Source organism: Microtus ochrogaster, linkage group LG5 (genome assembly GCF_000317375.1).
Source record: "Microtus ochrogaster isolate Prairie Vole_2 linkage group LG5, MicOch1.0, whole genome shotgun sequence".
Lineage (NCBI taxonomy): Eukaryota > Metazoa > Chordata > Mammalia > Rodentia > Cricetidae > Microtus > Microtus ochrogaster.
In genome coordinates, this window is record NC_022031.1 from 43,806,896 (window position 1) to 43,827,606 (window position 20,711).

General features: G+C 44.5%; 1 protein-coding gene across 2 annotated transcripts in view; it reads left to right on the forward strand.

The window, feature by feature from the left end:
* Positions 1-9,656: 9,656 nt before the first annotated feature.
* Plppr1 (phospholipid phosphatase related 1) overlaps positions 9,657-20,711 on the forward strand; it is a 225,256-nt gene continuing 214,201 nt past the window's right edge. The window contains exon 1 of one of the 2 annotated variants that reach the window (XM_026786794.1): positions 9,657-9,756. The gene's annotated coding sequence lies outside the window, so the exon portion shown is untranslated. Of the gene's footprint in view, positions 9,757-9,870; positions 9,890-20,711 lie in introns of those variants that run through there. The other variant, XM_026786795.1, reaches the window with a different exon arrangement.

The following is a 20,711-nucleotide window of genomic DNA, read 5'->3' on the forward strand; positions in this document are numbered from 1 at the left end:
TGAGCCCCAATTAAATGTTTCCTTTATAAGAGTTCCTGTGATCATGGTGTCACTTCACAGCATTAAAAATCTAACTAAAATACAGGCAAGATTTTTTTTTACATTACCTTATTTCTCATGATTTGGCGAGATAAATTATTTTTTTATATTATTTATCAAGGCTTTGAGTGTCTTACCTGTGGAGATGAAGTTAAAACATTTCCTCGCAGAGACAGAATTAAGATTAAACTGCAGACCTTTTTTTACTGGATCATGGATATTATTAATAGATATATTTGAGTGGAGAAGCTTATTGAGAAGGAATAATTGAGGAAATAAATTTAAAAGTCTATCATTTAAAAAGAATTGTGGGTCTGGCTGGGGCTGTAGCCCAGTGAAAAAACATTTGTCCACAACTGCAATAACTAAGTAAATGGCAAATAAATGAATAAGTGAAATTAAATTCTGATAATATATACACACCATCAATTTAACATTTTAACCTTTTAAAAATGCAATCACCATCACCCACCTTTGGACTTTTTCTCATCTTCTTTAAATGGAAATCTGCACCTGTCAATAATGTCTCCCATTGCCCCTCCACCTTGTACATGTGACCGTAATTCTGTTATACTTGTTTTTATGGATTTGTCTACTCGAGGCCCTTCATGCAGTATTTGAACTTTGTGACTTGCTGATTTCACTTAGTCTGAACTGTTGAAATATACTAGAGTATCTGTCAGAATTTTTCTTTCTTTTTCAAGTCTGAATAATATTCTGCTGAATATGTATGCTGTATTTGTTTGTCTGTTCATCCATCAATGGACAGTTGAGTTGCTTGCATTTTTTGAGCCTTGTGAATAAATGCTGCTACAAACACAAGTGTTCAGGTGTCTATCCATGGCCCTGCTTTTAAGCCTTGAGGGTATATACACCAACAAATGGCATTCTACATCATATACAGGTCTATGCTTATAGACCTGTCATAGAGACTATTTATTTAAATCCCCAAGAGCACTCCATAAGAATCCCAGGTCCTCCATGTCATTTTTAATAATTATTATTTTCTTTTTAGTCATAGTTTCCATGTGGATAGAGATACACTGATATCAGCTTGTATTCCTGGTGGTCATTTGTACATTTTCCATTTGAGAGGTATGTGTCCAGCTGTGTCGATTTGAATAAGAATGGCCCCCATATGCTCATATATTTGAATATTATATTGGTCTTGAGGGAGAGGCACTACTTAGAGAGATTGGGAGATGTGGCCTTCTTGGGGTAGGTGTGGCCTTGTTGGAGGGAGTGTACCACTGAGGGTGGGCTTTGAGATTTCAGAAGCCTAAGCTAGGCCCAGGGGCTCTCCCTTTTCCTGCTGCCTGTGGATCCTGTAGAGCTTCCAGTTACCTCTCCAATACCTAGTCTATCTTCATGTCACCATTATTCCTACCATGATGACAGTGGACTGAACCTCTGAAACTGTAAACCAGGACCAATTACAGCTTTTCTTTATAAGAGTGGCCATGGTCATGGTGTCTCCTCATGGCAATAGCACAGTGCCAAAGACAACAGTTTTTCTGCTCATCTGTCAATTCTCTTTTGTTGTTGTTGTTGAATTGTAGGTGTTCTTTTCTTAAAGTATGATATAATTTTATGTGTATGAGTGTTTTGCTTGCATGTATGTCTGTGTATCATGCATGTGTCTGGAATCTACAGAATCCAGATAAAATGGAGTTACAGACAGCTATGAGCCACCATGGAGGTGTTGGAAACAGAACAGTTCTCCATTGAGCCAACAATCCATCCCCAGTGTTCTTCATGCATTCTGATTGTAATGTCTTATTTTTCTTAACTTTTATTTTGTGTGTGTAGGTGCATTGTATGCATTTGTATTCATGCACCACATGTGTGCCTGGTGCCCATGGAGGTCAGAAGAAAGCATTGAATCCCTTGTAACTAAAATTATAGGTGATTCTGAGTGGTAGTATAGGTGTTGGGAATTGAACTCAGGTTCCCTGGATGATCAGTCAGCACTCTAAATTGTGGAGTCATCTCTCCAGTTTTAATATTAATATATTACCAGTTACAAGATGTCTATGATTAAAAAAGAATTCCCTTCTATGAGTGCTCTTTTGTGTTTAGTAGTTAGTGTCGTTGGTGTTTATGATACACTTTTTTTTGTTTTGATGCAGATGAATTTATCAATTTTTCTTTTGGCACTTGTGCTTACCACTTGAGCTAAGAAAATGATTATCAAAACCCATGTTATAAAGATTCCCACTTTTGTTTTCTTTTAAGAGTTTTAAAGATTCTGTTCTTATGTTTGGTTTTAGATTAATTTTTTAACATTTGTGGTATACAGCAGGAGCCCAGCATCATCATTTTGCATGTGGGCAAGCAGTTCTTCCTTGACCATTTCTTGAAGAGTGTCTTTTCTCCATTGAACAGTTTTGTTATACTTGTCAAAAAATCATCTGGCCATATATGTGAAGTTCATTTCTGGGTTCTCTATTCCGTTTCAGTGGCCTATATGCCTGTCTTTATGCCAGTACCGCATTGTTTTGACTAGCTTTGTAGTAAGTCTGGAAATCACGGAGAGTGAGACCTCTAATTTTGTTCTTCTTTTAAATTTTATTTTATTTTTTGGTTATCTGGACCACACTGAGATTTCGTATGAATTTTAGAATTGCAGAAATGTGCTTTAGCAGAGACATTGTTGAATCTCTAGACCACTTTGGAGTAGGGTCACTTCTCAGATGGGGGTGAATCTTGTAAGTTGTGTTGCATGCTGTAAAAGTGTTCAGTGAACAGAGAAAACCCTGTGAGTTCAACTCAGCAGAGGGTTGCCTCTGCATGGGGACTTACATAAGGATACATTTAAAATTTATTTATTTATTTATTTATTTGTTTGTTTGTTTTACAGCCCTAAGGCAGTCTACTCTCCCCCCCTTCCCATTTCCTCCCCCCACTTTCCCTTTGCCCCCTGCCTCCTCTGTTTCTGTTTCTATTTAGAAAGGGGCAGGCCTTCCATGGGTATCAATAAAGCATGGCATATCAAATTTGGGTAATTCTGAGAACCAGGTTTTGGTTGTCTTTTCTGCCATTTCTCTAAGAGATTTTTTTTTAATTTCTTTAAGAACCTCTATCATCTTCATAAAGTTTTTTAAAGGTCATTTTATTGTGCTTCATCTGTATTAGAATGTTCAAATAATGATAGCTGGATTCTGGTGGTGACATATTGTTCTTTCTGCTATTGAATGTGTTCTTATACTCGGGTTTATGCACCTGGAGTTTAGATGACTGTAGGTCTAGATATTGACTCCTGTGTTTGTCTTTGTTGGATGGGTGTTTTGTTCCTTGGGTTCTGTTTCCTCTCTGGTGGTGTGGCTCAAGTGGCCAAAAGTTCTAGTAATTAGTGAATCTTCCAGTCCAGTAGGATATCTCCACTGGTGTTTTAGGTTGGATTTATCTGGGGGAGGTTGTTTCAAAGGCGCTGGTCAGTCAGGATATACTTACTTGCTCTGTTTTAGAAGGAAAGAATATTCTGCTTGCATTTATTCCCCATTTTTCTTTGAATCTTTCTCTCATCTTCTAAGACTGCATAAGTTGCTTTTAGGCTAAAAATAGTATACTTGCTATTGCTTACACTGTTAAATGCAGAAAACAGGCAGATGCTTTACAAGTAGAAAAAAGCAATCTCTTGAGTGTGTTTTTAAGATACTGAGAAGGCCATGCTTACTGACAAGAAGGCTCTAAACTGGCAAAACTAAGATTGCCTGCACCAGTGTCATTATTTTCCTACACATAGCCAGTGTTATTGTTTCCCTTGTCCTACAAGCAGGACAGAAGTCAAGTTTAAAGTTTCTTAAGTCAACACATTGCTGATGATGAATGTGAAGGTCAGAAAGCAAAGGGTTAGGCTCAGGGCTGGCGAACTATACCTTGTAGCATAAACCTATCCCACCATCTGCTTTATAAAAAGAACATTTTGGAACACAGCCGTGCCCACTCTGCATTGTCAGTGAGTACAGAGTCAAGTACTTCTGACAGACACCATATGGCCTACAAGGCATAAAATATATACCTATCGGTCTGTAACAAAGAAAGCTTGTTGACCCTTGGACTAGACTATTTTAAAGTGATGATTGAACAATTTAGTTCAGTCCTCTGAATTTAAGATGATAGAAAACAAAGGCTTCCAGGTCATTGAGAATTGACCATTCCAGGCTGGCAACATAGGTCTGAATGAAAAATGAAAATGAAAAATTTTTATTGCCACGCTGTGAAAATGCTAACCGTGGACAGACCTGGAGACCTTGGTGGAAATTTGCGTCTGGGGGTGTGTGGCATATGAAGTATTAACCCAAAATATAAAGCACAGAATATGAAGAAGCCCAGATATCAAAGCACAAACATGAGATATATTATAGTTTTTTACTGATATGATAAGATACCATGATCAAGGCAATTTATAGAAGAAAGAATTTATTTGGGGTTTATGGTTTCTGAGGGTTAGAATCAATATCATCATATCAAGGAACACCAGGAATGGCAGGAGGCTTTAGGAATCACAAATATTATCATGACACACCTTTCTCTAGCAAAGCGACACCTCCATATCCTTCCCAAATAATGCCATCAGCTGGGGACCAAGTATTCAAAACATTTGAGCCTATGTGGTCATTCTCATTCAAAGCACCCTAAGGTCAAAGATGAGTGAGAAAAGTCTGTGAACAACAGAAAGGTTCTGTAGCTATATGTCAGTCAGTGACTTATTAAGAAACCAGGTTTCTTGAGATTAAGACTAACTGAAGATAATTTGAGGAGAGCCAGTTTTACATGATTGATAGAGTGTAGCAGAATTTATGGTCTGTTCCTTCTGATGGCAGGATATGAAGGACTTAAGCTGCTGTCTTAGGATTTCTTTCATTTTTAAGATCAGTCACAGTGATTTTTTTATTAGATGGATATGAGTGGGGGGAGACAAATACAGTATTACTCACTTGATCTTCTCATTGTCTTTTCCATGGCATATATGGGGGCCAGAGCTAATGTAGGCAGAGGCCGCTCATTCATTCCCAGCCACGCAGACCCAAAATAATCACACAGAAACTATATTATTTGCAATACTGTTTGGCTAATAGCTTAAGTGTATTTCTATCTAGCTCTTATGTCTTAAATTAACCCATCTCTACTAATCTGTGCATCACCATGAGGTTGTGGCCTACTAGCAAGGTTCCAACGGGCTTCCATGGGTATCTTTCTTCTTCGGCAGCTACATGGCTTTTCCCTGACTCCACCTACACTTTTTGTGTATTCTGTTTGGATTTTCTGCCTGACTTTATTCTGTTATCCAAAGGCCAAAAGCAGCTTTATTAACCAGTGGAAATAAAACATATTAACACATATAGAGAGGAATCCCACTCAAACTAAGACTGTGGTTATAACTCCATCACCCCTACTGTTACCCATGGAAATAAAACCAACTTCTTTCATGCATGGCAGAGAAAAGAGAAAGGCTGGGATGGTATTCCTGAGGCATTTCTTTTTGATTATTTATTTGTCTATTTGTGGTGAGTATTATAACCATGGTTTCATTCTTCCAAGTGGAGACACTTTGATGAACTGAAAATAATTATTGTGAACTTGTTGTCTTACATGAATCTGTCTCTTCAACTATCATATATTTTGAGCCCAAATTTATTCTCTTTCTGAACTAGAAAAAAAAAGTTAGCATGGGCTGATTTATCTGTTTCCAAGGGAATAAAAGCTGTCTTCAGAAACCTGCTTTGCCTTTCTCATTTCAATTTCTATTTTTAGACAATTGCACACACACAAAATTTTAAAAACATTACCTACCAACTTCATTATCTCTAAAAGTGTCAAGCACTACTGAACTCAGAAGTCTGTTTAATAGTCAACATTTTATCAGCATAAATTAATTTATGAGTATATATTTATTACTCATGCTTTAAACATTTACTAAACATATACCACTTGCTTGCTTCTTGAGGCACCAGAAGCACAAAAACTCCTCTTTTGAGTGGCTCATAACTGAGCTGCATGAAGGACAGATAAACAATAACAGATTTGGTGTTATTAATTATTGCATATTCAGAGGAACATGGGAATAATTTTGTCATAGTTCTGACAGAAAGATTTTTATTAGTAATATTGCTCTAACCGCCAGGAGTAGCATATTCAATAGGTGAACTTGGAAAGGAGGAAAAGCATGCTGTCGAGTAGCCGGTGAATGGATAATGAAAATGTACACACATACAGTGTGATTTTATTCAACTGTAAAGGAAAAGAAATTCATGAAATTTGCAGGAAAATGGATGCAACTGAAAAACATTATTTGAAGTAACACAGGCTCAGAAAGACCAATAGCACATGTTCTCTCCCATGAGAATCCTAGCCTCTAGCTATTGAGTATGTGTATCCAGGTGGGAACAAACATGGGTAAAAGCCAGAAATCTATGAAGAACCCATGTGCCTGGGGAGAAGGGGACTTTGAAGTGGGGATGACAACAGAATAAGCTGATGTGGGGAATGCTGGGGTTGAAAGGATACAGTGGGGACAAGAAGGACTGAGTATGTGTTTAGGAGTAACCATCCAAAACAAAATGTGTTTGAAAACTCTACATAAGCCTTACTTTGTAAGCTAATCTAAAAAGGGGGAAATAAATATTTTTCAGTGTTGGTTGCCAGTGACAGTGGAGTCTTCCAAGAGACCACGCTATGCAAAGGGAGTCTATTCATACTACGAGAAAGATGAGACATGGTTTGTCTCACGTTTATGTCTAGAGATGAGCATAGCAAGGTGAGGGTTGGAATTCGTTACTACTCACATCGCCATCTGTCTTCATAGTATCCTTTTTACTACGTGGACTCAGATACACTAGAGTGCTGGGTGAGTGGGCGATGGAAGAAGCCAGATGGGGAACTGGGAGGCTTGTGGTAGTCAGCTGTTTTCCTTGCCTACTCTCAGGAAAGAAAATCTCCAGCTTACAACCGAATTCGCATAAAAAGCTACAATTTGCAGGGAGCCATACATGCCAGGCATGGTCACGTGCTTTGTGTACATTACCACAGCTAATCCCCCTGATTTTTCCACACTCCCCCGACAGGAGAATTTTATTCTAGAACTCCCCATTCGGAGTCCTGTAGTAGAAGCAGTAGAGAGGGATTCCATTTGCTTTACCATTCCAAATTCCCCTTTGACCTTGAAGCTACTTGATGCCTTCAGTTGGCAAAGCGGAGCCAGAGAGGTAGATGGCTCAGCAGGTAAAGGTGTCTGCAGCCAAGCTAAGCTTGGTTTGATCGCTAGGAGGGTGAGGGTGAGAACCGGCTCCCAAAAGTTGTTCTCCGACTTCCACATATGATATGTCAGGAGTGCCTACACATATACAAACACCCCCAATAATAAACAAACAAATAAGTAAAGGAGATAGAAAAGAATTAAAAAGCTGGTGAACTGGCTGTCCCTGATGGCAGGTTTAAACACCATCCCTTCCTTCCCTGACAAAACTGGTCACGAAGGACTTGCTTCTCGGATTTAGTACTACTGGTGCCTTCCTTTCGCCTCCTCTCCAGACAGAGCTGGAAAGCTGAGACTGTTCCCACCTACCACACTCTCTTACCCTACTGCTCCTCTTTTGGAGTCCGCTCTGCTTGTGGATTTGTTCAGAGGTCTCCCTGACCTCTTAGTGCCCATGAGGGATCCGTGCTACCCTGCCTCAAGGAAGCACAGTGGCTGGCCCTGTAATACAAGCACCTTGAAATATCTGCCAACATCGTTCACTGTTCTAAGTAGGGACTGGGGAGCAGGGGAAGGCAGATCTGGGTTGAACGTTTCTGAATAGTGCAATAGCAAACAAACAAACAACAAACAACCGAACAGACCAGGCGTGTGTAGAAGTCCCAAATACACCACAGAGGTTTTGTTGGAGCCCCTGATCTCCCTGCTGGGTAGATGGAGACTCAGAGTCACTGTCCTTCAAGCAAGGACCTCGGACCTCAGGGGAAAGCGACTTGCCACCCGTGACACTTCCCGGACACGCTCCCTTTACAAGCACCTTCCATCCAGGAGTTCTTCCTCTCGTTTATTTTTTTTTTCCTCCTGAACTTTGCTTCTGTTTGTGGTATTTACACACACTGTTTTCTCTCCTCCGTGTGTGTCCTAGGATTTGATCTAATTGTCCTGCTGTTCAAGTGTCACTCGGCATTATTATTGGCATGATGAATGGGATGCGGGTCAGAGTTCAGGAAGAAGGCATCTGTTTGCTTGCAGTGCATAGTGGGAGTGCTCCGAAGTGATCTTTAATGAAAGCTTGGAAATTATTTGCCAGAGGAGGCGGCGCTCGGGGCTTCTTCCTTGGGGGGCAGAAATGGAGTGAGCAGACGAGAGGAAGGAGTACCTTTCCAGGAGGTGGCATGTTTGGGGCGCCTTTTTCTAGAGTAGGGGAGAAGATGGGGGTATGTGTGCTGCTGTGTCGCTGAACAGTGGAAGGAAAACGGAAGCTTTGGAACGGATACTAACCCTTTGCCTGTTTTGTGTACCGAACATTTCTGAAGAAGTTTCCACTCCACTTGCAAAGCCTCTCACCCTCTGGTGTCCTGTGGCCTCAGGTTACTGAGCCTTTGCGGGCTCAAATTCTCTTGCTGGATTCTCTTAAATTGACAGTTCTTCCAACGCTAGCAGAGGGGTAAGAAGCCCCAATTGATGAAAGCCAACAATTGCTTTGGCACTGGAGACAAGTGGGACAATGGCTGCATTGTTCTTTTTTGCCCTCTTGAGTAGGCAAGAGAATTCACCGTCGAATTTTGACACCCAAGGAGGCTGAATCCAGGGTCCATAGTGATTCACCTTACCTTCTCTCTCCATTACGTGCCTTTCTGTCCTGAAGCCATCAAAGCTGTTTGGGAGACTCCGGGGGCTGCTTACCCAACCCGTTGCTAGACAGAGTGGAGTTGGCAGGGTTGGGGGGAAGAAGGAAAGGCAAGTCAAGAAGCTCCTTTTAGCCCTGCAGCCCGGGTTTCCTTGTGGATCCCTGGGCAGATGTTACGCGCTGGCCCCTGGGATTGCTTGATCAAGGACTAAAAATATCCAAGGCAAGAAGAACGCGGTGCTACCCAAGACTGGCAGCAGAAGCGGCTCGTAGGTGGGTGGGGATCCCGCTGCAGACTTCCAGCGTGCGAGAGCCCGGGAGTCCCCTAGCAGGGAGCACCTAGGCAGCGGGATTCCCCGGGCTGCCTTCCAGCAATCCCGCTGAGCCCTGGCTGCTCCCGGGGCACAACCTTGCAGGCTTCACGCCCCAGCTCTTGAGAGCAAGCTCTGTGCCCCTCTCTGAGCATGCGCGGCCCTCTCTCCGCCTCTCCGCACCCCACCATACCCCCTCCTCGCCGGCCTTTTGCTCCTTCCCTTTCATTAAACAAACCAGAGATCCCCAAACCCAAAACCAGGACCCAAAGGCGACAGGAGGCAGCAGAGGAGGCAGAACTCGGGATGATCGCTGAGGGGGATCTGTGATCCCTCGCACCCCCGCCTCCCCCCCTCCGCGCGCACACACACATGCACACTCACACGCACACACACACACACATCACACCAACACACACTCGCACACGCCCGCGCCGCGCGCTCGCCCGCTCGCTCTCCCACGCAGGCGGAATGCAGCAGCGCCCGGGGAGCTTGTCTGCAGCCGCTGCCTGAATGCACCTCGCTGTCCGCAGCCGGGCCGCCCAATAGGGCGCAAGGGAGAAGCTTGGCTGCCTGAGGTGAGTGTGGCGCCTGCAGCTCAGGGGGCAGCTGAGCCTGGGCAGCCGGGGTTGAAGGGGCGGGTTCCCGACTCAACGGCGGTCGGTGCAGGTGGCCCCCGTCTGGCTTGCGGGTTTCAAGGTGCAGATGAAGGTACTGCCCTGGTTGTTTCAGGGAGGACAGGGCGATCCCAGGGACAGTCGATTCCTGAGAGGTGCCAGATGGAACCCGAAGAAAGCTACCCTGTCCATGCTCGTAAACTTTCCTCTCCTGTCATTTGGCAAACGTGGAGACAAAGGGGGCGTGGAGGCGCTCTCTCTGTCCGGTTCCGCCCTACAGAGTGCATTCTGGGCTGGAAAGCCCAGCGGCATCGAGGGGGTGGGCGTGGGGGTCCGGAGCCTTGCAGGTAGTTGATGCTTAACCCTCCTACCCAACAGGGCTTGAGATTTCTCAGCTCCTAGCTGTAAGCGTTGCCATTGATTTGCTTCAGGCGTGGGCACCTGCCAGAGGTTCTCTTTCCTGAGCTCTAGGCACATAGTAACGGTGTCACCTGGAGAATTGGGATAGCCATGGGCTTTCTCATGGGTACCAGTGACAGAGTTTCTAGGGTGAGGCTCGGGTCAGCGCCGGATGAATGATGAGTTACTGAAAGGCTTGGTATAATCACCTCCTAGAAAAGCAGGGCCCCAGGGTCTCTGCTCTGGGGGTGGGAGGGGGAAAGGGGGGAGGTCTATCTACACACACACACACACACACACACACACACACACACACACACACACACACACACCACTGCAGCAGCTCTAGGGGCTGGACTGAGACAGCTGTGGTGGCAGTCGCGTTGAGCCAATCTGGGAATTTATTTTTGTCCTGGATTTTGTGGCACACACGTGTGGAATATGAGTCGGATTCGGGGTTGTTATTTGTCTTTGTGGGTTTTTTTTTTTTTATCGTTTTTTGCTTTCAACCTTTCTGTGGAGATGCTTTGCCACCTACCACCTGGTTACCTAGTGGTGGACTGTCACGGCTGTGTTTCTCTTCCGCACCAGGGGAAAGGTCCTGAGGAAAGAATTTCCTTTAAAAAAGCCAGCCCTAGCTGAGGCGAGCTCCCAGAGAGCAAAGGGCTTGCGGACACCTGGGGAAAGCCTGGAATCCAAGGGCCTTTAGAGGTAGCCAGCACTGGGTCAGCAGGTAAGGCCAGGACAAAGAGGAACAGAAGAGGGGCAAATCAGAGGTGTGAAGCCAATCAAGGCATGATGAAGCCCAGTGCCTGGCAAGGGAAAGTCGGCATTGAATTCCTTCTCCTTTCTGGGGCTGTGGCAGGCTGTTCCTGTTCACAGAATGGGATTGTCTTTGGAGATGCCTGTTATGTCCTATCTAGAACATAGAAGAATACATTGTCACCAGACTCGCCTTTACCGTAATCACAAGTTTGCTTTTTAGGTATAGGAAGTGTATGTATGGAAGTTTCTCCGTTCTGCTGTGTTTGTGACGGGAAGGTGGGGGTGGATGCACGTGGGTGCAATCTTGTCTCTTCTGTAAGCCACAAGTCTGGACTTTGTAAGGGAAGCCAAGCTGGTGGCGACTGAAGAAACGCTGGGAACTGGCCTCTAGGATCTGAGTGATAGTCAAGGGGGGTTTCCTCACTTCCAGATGGCAAGTAGAGGCCACCCCCCACACCCTACTGATTCCAACAGGGAACAGTTTTGCTTTGAAAACACTGGGACTTTGAAATGGGAGAAACCATGGCCTATATGAGCTTCAATGAGGAAGTTCACAGGTGAGATCTTGTCTCCTAAGCACAGCCGGCGGAAGGAGGTTTGGAGAAGAAAGGAAAAACGAAATGGGGGGGGTGCACTGAGAAAGGGAAACATAGGATTAAAATAGCCTGGCTTTATGACTCTATTAAAAAGGGTTCGGGGTGAAAGGAATCTGAAGTGTTTTTATTTTTGTCCCTTTTCAAATAAGTAGGGAAGAAAAGACCTCCCCAGAAATACTTTCCAGTTGAAACTGGCAATGGTTGTCAGTCTATGCTTCCCTCCCCCTATTTCTTTTTTACTTCAGGGTAACAGTCTCATCATTATTCTCAAAGATCTTAGCAAAATAAGATGAACATGCCCCACCCCACCCCTTACTAGGATTCTTATCTTCTCTGCCCTGGTCCTTTCCTCTTCCTTCGTTTGTAAGATCACTTTATTGATAACACGCAGATTCTGACGATAGGCGCGTGTGGACCACATGTCCTGTATTTAGTACCAGATGCTGTACACAAATAGAGAACATAGTTCTGGCCCTCAAAGTGTTTACAGTGCTGTGGTAAAGCTGAGATGAACACACAGGAAGCAGCCAGCGAGCAGCGTCTCTGCTCCGTACTGAGTTCTGGGCATATGAACTGTACACTCTGCTCCCTCCCTCTGGGTTTCCTCAACGCTTCTAAAACACGTGTCGTGTCGCGACTTGTTGCCGGAGCCAGGAAGGAACAAAACAAAACAAACAAAAATGCAAGAAGGTGAATAACTAACGTATGGATGCAGTATAAGCAAGGTGCCAATGGTGTTCGAGAGTCAGCAATCTGCTTCTCTCCCCCCCATGGGGGGGGGAATTTAGGTAAAAAATTGTAAAAAAAAAATGAATACTCTTTACACAGTGGGGGGGGGATTGAAAAGTCATTTCAGGCAGAGGCAACGTGTGACTGCTTGATATAAATTGGGTAACTGTAAGTCATCCCACGTGACTGGAGTCAGAGGAAAGAATAGCACGTGTGTGGTAGAAATGAACAACTGATACGATGGAGTGAGTGTTTGTATAGACATACAGTCAGGACACTCGGAAAGCACAGAGGCAGAGCCAGGGGAAGATGGGAAGATCAAAGGTTTCTTAGGGAGTCTGACGTGAGATGAGTCTTGAGCAATGATACGGAGAAGAAAAAGACTTGGAAAGAGTATGCATTGCGAGCCCCAGAAGGGGTTTTGTGTGGCTGCAGCAAGCGATGCAGGGTCTTATCTCCTCAGAGTGGAATAATAACAGCATATCTGAGAAATAAGCAGGAGTCACGTGTGGCTGGGATTTCCCCACCCCCCCCCCATCCCCAAGCAAAAAGAGCTTCAATTTTATGTAAAAGCCTAGAAGCCTTTGAAGGTTGGAGAAGTTTGAGGCGTGATCAGATATGCATTGGAGAATGATGACCATGACCACGGCGTGGAGGATGAATTGGGGACGGTGGGGCTGCAGGCCTGGAGCTTATTGTGGGATTATCAGTGTGAAATGATGGGGATGGTGAAGCCGCGGTGGGGAGGAGATGTAGCCGGGAAACAGGAGATGGAAGTAAAGCCTGCTGTTCTCCTTCTGGAGGGCCCTGCGTCACCCTCCTCTCCCTCAGCATTCACTGATGAGATTTGTCTTCTGCCTTCTGACAGGCAGGGCATCAGGGCTGTGTCTTCCACGTTCAGCACAGGACTGCTATAAAGCAGAGGTTCAACACACATGCATGAAATGGATGACTAAATACGTGGATGAGAAAGAAGTTCAGCCGCAAAGCAATAACTCTGCATTGGGAAAACAGGGGCTAACTCTCGGCCTCTGCTTCTCCAAGGGGTCCACTTTTGGAGGCCAGTGACGCAAGTGTTCTAGGCAGACTACAGAGTAAAACAAGAACACATTTTCTCAGCCTAATCTTGTGAAGAAATGCCACTTCTTCACAGAGCCACTGTGAGCAGCATTGAACCATCATTTTAGAACATGCACTGAAGAAATTAGGTTACAGGCAAACCTCGGAGGCAGTGACAGTAATACACAATTAGTTCCTGGCATGTCATACCCCATTTCCCTTGCTTGTCAAAATATCCTTATTTATCGGATTTACTGAAAACTTCATAAATAAGTTGAGACTCAAGGCTCCGAAGCTCTAGGGTGTCATTTGAAAAGCTCATGGCATCTTGGCATCCTTGGATCCTAGCCAGACACCCATTATCTAGACACCCACAGCGCAACTTGGGGGGCTATGCATCTTAATGACTCAAGCCCACGTAACTCGAGGTGCAATATAAAGTTTCCGGTAGGAGACATCGGCTGGAAGCAAAGTGAATTTGTTCCTCAGACTGACCACAGCGCTGAAGGAAAAGCAGCATTCCAGACAGCTCTGTGCAGTTGATCTTTGGTAGCTGCACAGGGGATGGCAAAGGAGGGAGAAGGTTAGCCGTGAAAGGTAAATGGGTTTCTGTTTTACAGAAGTGGATTTGGGGGTATCTCTGGAACGTCTTTGAAAGGCTGGAGCGTATCTCAGTGTACAGTAAAGGTCAACCCTTGTTTGCACTAAGCAGGAGGACAGAAAGGAGACCATCAACCCAGAGATGAAATCTCAGCACTTAGTCACAGGGAGGGATAAAAGAGAGAATCAAGCTCCAGTATAGAATGTAGGAATGGGCTTCTCAGACAAGGTAGGAGAGAATTAACATGAAAGCAAAAAACCTAGGGGAACTGTGAGAGGGATAGTCAGACACCAGAGATGCGCCTTGGGTCAGGCCTCGCATCAGGACCCAGACATAGAATCTGATTTACAGTGTGTATGAGTCCTTTTGCCTTGGCACTGAGATGGGTTTCACAGTTTTCCTGTGACATACCAAGCTGGTGAGTACTAGGACCAGCTCCCAGATAGCTAACTGTGGCTATCCTGTAATCTATATTCCTTCATGGAATGTGTCAACGATCAGGATGGCTTTAAGTGAGGAGGGATGCAGGGATTGGAAGTAGAGAACTGCAGACAGACAGTGAAAAAGACTTCCCTGGTGACAGTCAGAACGGCGTACAATAGTGTGCTCAGAGCTATATTTCAGGGTCCAGAGGGGAGTGGAGGGAGAGCATCCAGGCATGTGCATCTATCCGTCATTTATGAAGTCTGGCAGTGGAAAGAGTTATGGGACCACTGGGAGAAGGTGCAGTGAGCAAGCAGCAAGTTCTTATCAAGGAGGAGCAGATGGAGAGAGGTGGTGCTTGGGAACAAAAGGTGCAGGGGCTGAGAGCAGAGAGAGAGAGAGAGCAAGAGAGAGAGAGAGAGAGAGAGAGAGAGAGACAGAGAGAGAGAGAGACAGACAGACAGAGAGAGAGAGAGAGACAGACAGAGAGAGACAGAGACAGAGAGAGAAAATATCCGCTCCCAAGAATGTGGGGAGGCAGGGACAGGCACAGGATCCTCCCCACTACTAAATCATAGGTGTTTCAGAATCCTGGGGAATTACATTCTTGAGTGTCCAATCTGAGTGCTGTCTCTGGATCTGCAGGCTGATGAACCTTGCTTATGGAGCAACATGGCAGAAAGCACAGAAGCCATCCCGAGATAGCTGCTGCCTGCGCTCATTCTGAATTCACTCGGAAATCTGAATTAATTGACTTCTTTGTTTTTAAAAAGTAGATGTTGGGGGATCAGTTTCCTTCTTTTTAAAAGATATTATTATTATTATTGTTGTTGTTGTTGTTGTTGTTATTGAGAGTGTGCATGTATGTGTGTGTGAGAATGGGGGAGAGCACACATGTCAGCACCCACATGAAGAGACTAGAGGACAACATCCTGGGCTCTGGTCTCTTCTTCCATCCTGTAGGTTCTGAGGATCAGAGTGAGGCTTAGTGACAAGCACTTTTACCTGCTGAGCCATATCACCAGGTCTCAAGTGAATTCTTAATTCTGGCCTTGCCGCTTATCAACTGTGTGTGTTAGGGCACATAGTACATGTCGCCTTGCTCTTAATTCCTGCTCTACTTAAGAATCACAGTGGACGGATGTGAGGGCAGCCTGGCTGCAGCATCTGTCACCCCATTGAGAGTCAGAGTTGATTCGTCTTCTCTGGCTGGCGAGGCTGGTGTCCCCTTTCTCCCTCTCTGCTCCAAGTGCCTGCACACTCCTTCCCTAATAGAAGAGGGCTGGTCTTCAGTCAAGGGTGTCTGAGTAGCTGTGCTCCCCTGCTGGAACCTCTAAAGAAGCTCTCAAGAACCACAGCGAGCCTATCACGAAGGACTTTGAGAATTTGACGAGTTGTTTGTTCATCTTGGTGTATGGAAGGTCTTACGTGTGAAAATGGTGAGGCAAAAACATACAGCTCGTATATGCCTCGGGGTTCACAAAAATTCTTTGGTTTGTTATAACTAGCTGGCTGTAATCCTGACTTTCCAGTTAGATCAGCAGACATGGCAGCAGCAGGCCAGCTAGGCCGCCGTAGCCTAGATGTCTGCTTGACATCTGAGGGAGAAGATGAGAGTGTGCTGTCTAGTCTGATCATTGTATGCTTCAGCCTTGCAGGCATTGTCCAATGGGAACTTAGCCAACTAGCAAAACGCTCTCTGGGACATGATGGTGTGTCATAATCACAGACCGATGTGGGTCACTGAGAAATATAAACTCTAGACACCCCACATGGGAGGTTTACAGCATTCTCTAGCAAGTCGTCTGCTTTCTTCATGGGAGAGTTTGTGTTGTGTCCTGAATCCCAGTGGATAAGGAGGCCCCATTGTCTAGCCAGTAAGCAGCAGGACGGTGAGTAGAACTCAGGTTTGATGGATAATCTCCTTCCATATAATATATATGCATGCACACATGTGTGTGTATGTATCCATCCATCCTAAACTCCACACAGTCCCCACACCGAGAGCTTTCTTTCTCACCTTTAAGTTTCTGGCTGTGATGATGGCTCCTTCTGGAATTCCATTCTTGGGTTGGCCAGGCCTCCTGTCCTCTTCCATTTCTGTGCTGTTTCTGTGTCTAGCTTAGCAGCTGGCTCATGGTTACTGTTCAACAAACAGTTTGTGTGGCAGACACAAATGAATGGATCATCCCCTCTTTGAGTCATCGATGCTGTCCTAAACAATAGACTTTTTTTTTTAAATAGCCTTAGAATTCTCAAGTGTAGTGAGTCATATAGTGGGCTACCTTTCTGGGATTCCACTTGAAATGTGATTCAGAATGAGGAACCAAATAAGAACAACAATTTCCTTGAGGCTACTAGTTATGGTAGGTGAGCCGTGCCTGACTGGAGGCTGAGGTCCTCTCTGATGCTGCCCCTGCCCCATCCTGTGTGGAAATTAGATGATATGAAGGAAACAGGATTGTATAGACAGTGTTATCTCCTGTCTGCATTTAAGTTTTAAATATTTTGATCACTAAGGGGTTTTTGTATTAAGTATGAATTTAAAAATACTGCTCCCAAGACATTGTTTATTCTGGTTATTGAGGTTTCTTTTGGAACTGTTTGAATATTTTTTTGCCTCATGCCAATGCCTCATCACTTGCTCTTTCCACAAAGTACACTAAAGAGTTGTCTCTGGCCTCTCCGCTCTGCCATCAGACTGCAGTGACACCATATAAAGCAAACACATGCATTGAAAGGCATGGAGAGAAACCTCATCCAACATACTGACAATTGCCGCTAGCAGACTTTCATGACCTGGCTGGTCTGCTGACCAGCAAACATCACATTCAATGGTCAGAGTAAGGCCAAAGGGCTGCCGTGAGAGCTGAGGTGAGGAAAAGTTCTGTCTACCTGATATTTGTTTACCTCTCTGTCTCAGGCCTGGAGGGAGTTGCAAGGATTGTCTAGACCAGTCCTTTTGTTTACACATTGATTCATACACTTTTCATCTGCTTTTCTAATTTCGAGGTCTTTGGACACTCAAGCTAGGAAATGGGAGGAAATTGCTACACCTGTCAACCTGGCTGGCGTTCAACTGTAGCACGGTGGCCTGTGTGAGAATTGAGGTCAGCGAGTGCAATGACAGAAACTGACTGTTTCTGAAATGAGAAAGGGCAGAGAGAGAGAGAGCTAAAGGAGGGGAAGCTGGAGTCTCCTAGATACCTTCCACACGCTCCTCAGGCTACCTAAAGGACCTGCTGGATATTGTTGCCGTAGGTTTACAGTGAGTAGTTACTGGTATGTGCGCTTGACAGTGGAGCAAATCAAGCTGCAGAAAGCTGAGCTCAGCTGTCTGAGATAGAGTTAGATTCACGGCCGTGAATGCATCCAAAGTGAGCGCACATCTCACTGTTGCTTTTGATGGCCAGGACTTGGAATTTCAGATCATCCATATCCTTTCCCTCTCTGGAAAAGCTTAGGGGATGAGCTTCTGTGGCTCGTCACTGTTAACTGATGGAGTCAGCTCTGCATCCTTGCAGGTATTCCCTCATCAGCAACAACCTGGAGCAGAGACACACACATAAGGAATAAATACTCTCTTGGTATGGCTCTAATCCATTTTGCAGTGGCTTGAAAGCACAAAGCTTAGATTGCCTCCGTCGCATCAGAAATGGCCATTTCTTTCAGCATCGTGGCATCGGGTGTTCTAAGTGCTCACAGGCAGTCTGATGAAAAGGTGACTTTGCTGATGGGAGCAACTCTGCCATAAGGAGATGGAATGTCTTTGCATGGCCGATGGGCGGGTGTTTCTGGGTGCCCTGTTATTGAGATTTTTTGATAAGAAGCACAGAGCAATGCCCCCTCATCAACATATGAATGCAATGAAATACATAGTCAAGTGGAATAAGATGCAATTAACACGAGCAGTCTGGGTGAGAGCACGGATGCTCAGCTCAGCATCTCTACAAGTCAAGCTCACTTTATCGCCATTTCCATCTTCCAGCCTTGCTTGCTATCACTTCCAGGCAAGCCCATACATTCAGTTGCTCTGATAACCAGCCTACCGCCTACTCTCCTGGGAATCGCAGGAAATAAAAAGACAAAAAGGAGGAAAAAAAAAGACTTTTCATTCATACTTGTATTGTGCACATCGTCCCTGCAAAGAATATCTTTGGACTTTTTCCCCCTGAACTATAAATGCAAGGCAGGACCTCTAAGGCTTGAGAAAAATCTTTGAGGTTTAGTTTAGTTTAGTAGTTTGTTGTTGTAGTGTGATAATATGACCCATGACACAGTATCTTGTCCGGCTAGTTTGAACCAGTAAGAGTCCTATATTTAATCAATTTACAAATGAATTAAGTCATTCCTGTATGTATTATGTTGCTATGCAGAATGCATGTGTAATAAACAAAGAAAGTAAACATCCTTCACGTTTCAGTCCCAATCTCTCAGACAGTCCACTGTAAAGCCTTTGCTGCCCATCCTGCCCACATTTTTGGTCTATTAACATTTATATCCATTTTCCTTAAATGGTGTGACTCTACTTTGCATATTGTTTTCCTGCTTTGGTTTTAGCTGAGAATTTCAAACAGAAGCAACATCCCTTGGCTAGTAAGCATTTACTGAATGTTACAATTGTATTAGCAGGCAAAAGGCTACTTTCCATTTCAGGACAAAGACTAGCAAATGTGTGTCTTTTGAGTGTCTCATAAAAGCCAACTATTAAACTGGGGGTTTCCCAAGGGTTCACATCCTAACAACAGGTACAGTAAAGAGGGCACTAAATTTGAACTTCATTTACAGCAACAGCTGTCAGTTCTTCTTGATTCACAGAATTGCTGGAAGGCATTGTCTGTTTCAATTGTAATTTTTCCAAATAAAAAATGCTGATGTCCTTTGAGGTTAAGTGACTTGTCCAGGGTCCCACCGCTGGTGATTGGCAAGGCAGAGATAATAGACTGTTTTCCAGTCTGTTAAGCCAAGGCTGATTTCACTACATCTGGCTGCAAAACAATCCCCCACATTGAGACAGTGGAACCGCTGGGCTCCAATCACAAAGACTAGCTTGTGCAATGAGTTGCTACCAAATGAAACTCACACTTCATGTAAATGTCACTCAGAAACCTCTGCAGATTGCCTTCTCATTTCCCCCCTCCACCCAACCTGCCCTTCCCATCTCTGCTCCCCCATCTTCCTCCTAGAAGGCCTGAGGGTCTCACATTAGAATAAGACTTGAAGCCAGGCAACATTCTCCGGGTGAAATGAGATGTTACCCAAGTTTCCGAGGGAAGGTATTTATTTGTTAACGTATTACAAGGGACTTTGTTTTCAATTTGGCATCTTGCCAACTAGAACCTTAAAAAAAAATCCCCAAATGAATGCATTTGACCTGTCATCTTTAATCAAACAATTCACTCCTCCTTATGCTTATCTGGGAAGTTTTGCTCATAATAGCACATAAATAAAACTATGATTTCTAAACATGCTATTTCCTTGTTCTGCTAGGTTAAGTTTCTCAGCTGTGCTGTTCATAGCTTTATGGTGCTGGGCCAGTCTCCCTACCTTCCTATGTCTCATGTCTCTCACATGTAGAAGTCAGCAGCCTTGAAAGGAACGGGAAGGTGGAGGGAATGATCAAGGCATGAAGACTATGCTTTAAAAATTAAAGTCTAGTCCCCTGTCTCTGTGCTATTCTACTTTGGAGGAAATGCTTGGGAATTGATGTCAATATATGGCTTTCTTAAACAAAGATGGACACTGTTGATCTCTCCCAGTTAGACGCATGCACTAAGTCTTGATATTCTTTGTTGTATCGGGGGTTACCCAGACATACACATGATGCACATGCTTGGAGAGACTCAGAGTCTGAAGAATGGGTAATAAGAGTCAGAAACCCACCCAGTGCTGAGGCCCCCTTTCACAGCACAGGTGTAGGTTAGTCTCTCCTTCCCCTCACCAGGGCTCCATTCTTCCCCATGTTAGTGGTCATAATGTATGTACCTAAAATAGGAGCCATTTGGGTCTGGGCTGTGATTGTCTAGGATCCTGGCAGCTGAGGCAAAGAAGGTTTATTAAATGTGCCAGCCATATTCATATGCAGGACCTTTGCACTCGCGGGTAGATCCAGCCGTAATGTTTATGCTGATGAAGAATCTGCAGATGTCCAATCCCTGCCTCAACAGCCTGTGTACTCGAGGGCCATTGGGTAGGCCTTCTCTGATAATGTCCAAACTATTCAGCCTGCTACTATTTAATTTGCTTTGATTTATATTTCCCCAGCAGCACTAAGAAATACTGTAACTTTCCATTCATGAATTTACTCACCTATCTATTTGTGTCTCTCTTTCTACAATATAAAC